Source organism: Spermophilus citellus (genome assembly GCF_964194105.1).
Source record: "Spermophilus citellus genome assembly, chromosome: 7".
NCBI lineage: Eukaryota > Metazoa > Chordata > Mammalia > Rodentia > Sciuridae > Spermophilus > Spermophilus citellus.
The window spans coordinates 160,007,129-160,012,124 of record NC_138188.1 but is presented as its reverse complement, the minus strand read 5'-3'; the positions used below and the strand labels follow the sequence as shown (position 1 = coordinate 160,012,124).

General features: G+C 52.9%; 1 long non-coding RNA gene across 1 annotated transcript in view; it reads left to right on the top strand.

The window, feature by feature from the left end:
• Positions 1-202: 202 nt before the first annotated feature.
• The window catches only part of LOC308652660, an 8,693-nt gene continuing 3,899 nt past the window's right edge, over positions 203-4,996 (top strand). The window contains exon 1 of the long non-coding RNA XR_014022884.1: positions 203-313. This is a non-coding gene — a long non-coding RNA (uncharacterized lncRNA). The remainder of the gene's footprint in view (positions 314-4,996) is intronic.

The following is a 4,996-nucleotide window of genomic DNA, read 5'->3' as shown; positions in this document are numbered from 1 at the left end:
CGGTGATTTTCTCTCTAGACATAGTATGTGACCATAGAAAGAAGCCCCAGTTAGACTCTGCTCCTTTCGACCATGGACTGGCTACGGTTTCTGTCACTTGCAGGGTCTGTTGCTGTCCCTTTTTCCAGAAGCTCTGAGTTGTGCTAAACATGAGACCTTTTTGTCCCCAGTGTTGTGTGTTTAGTGAACTCTGACTTGCACTCCCTGCCTGGAGAAGAGGGAGGATGAAGATAATGGGAGAAGTTCTTGCTGTCACAAGCAGCCGTGACATGACCTGTCTCTAGGAAACTTGCTTCAGGAAACAAGGACATTGGTAAGAGCTGAGTGCCTTAGTCCACCAGATGTCTTAGCCCATTTTCTGCTGCTCTAACTGATACATGAAACTGGATAGTTTATAAGAAAAAGAAATTTATTTTTCACATTTCTGGGAGCTGGAAGTCCAAGACCACCCACGGCGTGGGCACCTGGGGAGGCCTTCTTGCAGCCTCATAACACGGCGGAGACAGAACAAGCATGCCAGCTCAGGGCTCCCCCTCCTCTTTAAAGCCACTAATGCCATCACGGGGCCCCGCCTTCAAGGCCTCCTTTCACTCTAAAGACCCCATCTCCAATATCATTAACGTGAAGTTGAGGATTAATTTTCTGGGGACATATTCAGACCATAGAACCAGGGAAGCCTAGTTGTTGTGGCTAGAAATATGTAATGAAGAACTTACAATCAATGAACTGGTCCCCTGAGTTTTCAGAAAAGGTGTCATTCACACATACTTAGCAGTTAGAAGAAAGCGTTTGGAATGTGGGTGGGACGTGCAGGGGTACATTTCAGATAGAGGGTAGGCCTTCCCTCCGAACTTTCAAGATTCCTGTTCAACATGAGCATACTTGAAACTTGTGTTTTGCTTTTAGTGGATTTTTTCTTAGATGATCTGCTCTTCAGCTGAGAAGGAAGACTTTGTGTCCGGGTGTGGGACCCCTTGGTGACTGCCACGTCCATCTCCCCTCGCTGGTTTGAGTGTTGGCTGTCCCTCAGTGGCCGATGCGCCAGGGCTCTGGGTGGAGCTTCTCCCAGCCCAGTTAGGCCTTCTGCAAACGCAGTGAGTCTCGAGTGATTGTGGGCACATAAAACACGCAACTCCAGTTCCCTTTTGAGAGCTTTTGAGAGCTGCCAGCTTGTTTCATGTCACTGGAGTCTGAAGGACACGTTTGGAACAGACGTTGGGACAGATTGGAGCATCCTTTGAAGAGACGGGAGTCATGTGCTGTTTGGGGGAATCTGGGGTCGCCGCTGTGAAGGCCAGCACTGCACCCTGCCTCACCTCTGCTGGACCCTCTGCAGGAAGCAGCTCCCCACAGTGACGTGCCGTTGTCCAAGTGGGTTTATTTCCCCATAGCTGCTGGGCGACAGAGAGACCCAAGTCACGGGGCTCCCCAGGCCGTCACCTCCTGTCTGTGACCTCTGGCGGCAGTGGCTGGGCCAGAGCCCTTCGCTAGGCCTCCCAGGGAGCAGCTGCCTCCGGCTTCCCTCGAGGCCACCATCTGGCCCCAAGCTTTGGGTTTTCTGTCCTCGGCTCTTCAGAACCCTTGATGGCTTCCCCTCCCCAGGATTGTGACTGTAAATGAAAACCAAGGCCACCCTTCCTATTCCACCTCTGGAACTTTCTCTCCTGCCTCTGCTTCACGGTCAGCCCAGTCATTCATTCCAGACCCTCCCTGACCTTCTGCTTAGGCCACGGCCCCCAATGGTCATTCACATGACATCCCACTGTCCGGAGATCTTATTGCTGCTGCTGTAACAAATTACCATACGTCGAGCGGCTTCAAACCACACCCATTTATTATCTCTTAGCTCTGCAGGTGGAAGTCTAGGCACGCTGTGCTCACATCTCAGAAATCCGAAATAAGATGGTGGAAGGGCTTCGTTCCCATTGGGAGGCTGTGTCTGTTTCCTGGGTGCAATGGTTTGAATACGTCCCCTCTAAATTGCAGGTGTTAAAATTTTATGGCCAAAGTGAAGGCATTAAGAGGTGAGACCGTAAACAGGTGATTTAGTCACCAGGGCTCCTCCCTCATGAATGGGATTAAGACCCTTGTAAATAGAGTTCACTCACTCTTCAGCCTCCTTGCCCTTCTACCTGCCATTTGAGGGCCCAGTGTTCCTCTCTCCAGAGGACATGATGACAAGGCACCGTCTTGGAAGCAGAGGGCAGCCCTTAGCAACAATCAAGACTGCTGGTGTCTTGTCCATGGACTGTGCTGCCTCCAGACTTTTTGTTCTTTATAATCTACCCAATCTCAGGCATTTTGTTATACCAGCACAAACAGAACAATCCCCCAGGGCTACCGTCACAAAGTACCACAAACTGGATGACTTCAAACAACAGAAATTCATTGTCTCACAGTGATAGAGGCTGGACATTTGAAATCAAGGCATCTGCAGGGCTGTGCTCCCTCTGAAGGGTCTGGGGGAGGGTCCTTCTTCATCTCTTCTGGCTTCTGGTAGTTCCGGGCATTTGTGGTTCCATCACTCCAATCTCTGTGGCCATCGTCACTTGGTTTTCTCCTCTGCGTCTGTGTCTGCTCCTCTCTGTCTCTTATAAAGATACTTACCTCTGGATTTAGGGCCCATTTGGGTGATCCAGGATCATGTCATCTTGAGACCTCAAACTTAAACACATCTGTGATTTATTCTCCTAGTCACATTTGCAGAGTTCCAGGGATGAGGTGTAGACGTGTCTTTTGGGGGCCACCCTTTGACCTACTCTAGCTGAAACTGAGAGCCCCCCAGGGGTCTCTCCAGCGGGTCTTCTCACGCATCATTCAGTGTGAGGCGCCTGAAGTGGACACTGCAGAAGGAGCAGCCTCTGCAGAAACGTGGCACGGAATTGCCTGTCCAGGGAGACGGTTCCAGAGCATCGGTGCCCAGCCCAGGCTGGTCATCACCAGGTTAGCCCACGTGGCACCCACTGGGACCTGTGCTTTGGAATGTTCTGCACTGGAGTGTTGAGCTTAAATTCCTTCTCAGATGGTCAGCCCACAGCTTGACCTGCCCTGAAGTTGGAGAGTGAGCAAGGAAACCTTTTCTCTTGAATTGTTTAGATTTCTGTTTTCATTCTGAGAAGCCCAGACCAAGGAGCCCAAAGACCTGGACGCTCATTGTTTTCTCAATCCTGATCCTGATCTGAAAAACAGACAGTCCTTAGAGTAAACAAGGCTTGGGTGACAGGTGGGTTCTCTCCACCTCTCTAAGCAGGGGGTTTGGCCCAGAAGGGGCTGGGAGCTCGTGCATGCACGTGGTACACCCACACCTACATCCAGGTTCTGAATCCTCCACCCAAAGTCCTTCCCTGATGGTAAACAGAGATAAGAAGCTAATCCCAGGCTGCCGGGAATGACATTTCCACAACCCGAGTGCCTGCCAGCGTAGACCACAAACACCGATGGGACCGGCTGCCACCCACGGGCTGTCCCAGGGAGACTGCCCGCAGGGGGCCCAGGGTTGGGGAACGTGTGTCCATGGGTGATGAGGGGCAATCGCAGGGCTCGCTCAACAACACGCAGTGACCCGGCCTCAGTGCGCACCTCCACCGAGTCCCTGCTCCGTCATCCGATCCTCCAGGTGTGGCCACATTCTCTGCCTGCTCCCTGTCAGCCTTGGAGTGCTCTTGGAAAGCAGCCAGTCCCTCCCATGTGTCCTCTGTGCAGGGAGGTGGCTGCCATCTTGCTAGTGTCACCAAGGGCTTCTGGTGGCCTCCTTGCCTTACCTGGCCCGCGTCCCCCCCATCCTCTCCACTCTGATTTTGCCTCCTGGGCTGAAGCTGGCCCTAATACTCCCCAGGCCCTTGTCACTTCCACTGCCTGGAAGGGCCACTCCCTTCGGTGGCCCCCGAGGTCCTTCCCTCTGCACCTCCAAAGCCTCCTTTCCACGGAGCAGCCTCTGCCTGCCCTCCTATCCCACTTCTCCCTCACCTCTACCTTCTCTGGCTCCCCCTGCAGAAACTCCCTCAGAAGAGAGAGGCTTTGGCTTTGCTTTGTGCTTTGCTGTGACTGTCCCCAAGCCTATGATGGCACCTGTCCCTGGAGCACTGGGGAACGGTCAGTCGTTCAATGAATGAATCAATGAATGAGAAAGAGAAAGAACGCCAGCCCTTGCTAGGTGGCCTGTCACCCTAAGTGCTCAGAACTGGCCTGTCATTTCAGTCTGCAGTGAGTCATCTGCTCAGGGGACTCACGATTCTTCCTCCTTCATCTGCCCGCGGACTGTAAACAAGTGGCCAAAGGCTGGGTCAGTTGAAGTCACCGTGGGACGGGTGCTTTTCTAGGCCCGCGGTGGTGCTGACCGCGTGACTTCCCACGCACCAGTGTAGGGATCAGTACATTTCCACCAAGAAAGAGGAAGGAGCTGGTGGCAAAGGCAAGTGGTGTTTCACCGGGGAAAACCAGGGACGCAGGTACACAAAGCCGTCTGTGGGCTTAGGGCCAACACACAGTCAGCAGCCACCAGGTGCCAAAGCTGAACGGGCAGCTCCACACAGAGAGCTCATTACTGCAGAGTGCATCTCACTTTACCCGCACGCAAGTCCATTCCTGGGAAATCAGCATTGTCTAGCATGGCCCCATACCCACTGCTGGGCCAGCTGTCTACATTGTTTCCAAAAGGTGCCTAACAAGCCGGCCACCTGATTGTCAACAAGCTGGCTTGGGCTGGCCAGTGTTTCCTTCCTACAGAGCTTTCTACTTGTTCACACTCCCCGCCACCTCTCCATTTCCCTCCTGAGAGAGTGAGTGCCCAGCTGATTTGCTGAGTGGGGAATGATCTCGATTTGTCTGAGGGCTCGCTCACCTCCTGCAGGGCTGAACAGCACACATGCTGCCTCATGAAATCGCTCACAGCCCCACCTGAGAGGATTTTATGGTGAACGATGAAGTGATGGATTTCAAAAACCAGAATCCCAACTTCACACTCCAACTCCTTCAGACTGACCATGTAGCCTTGGGA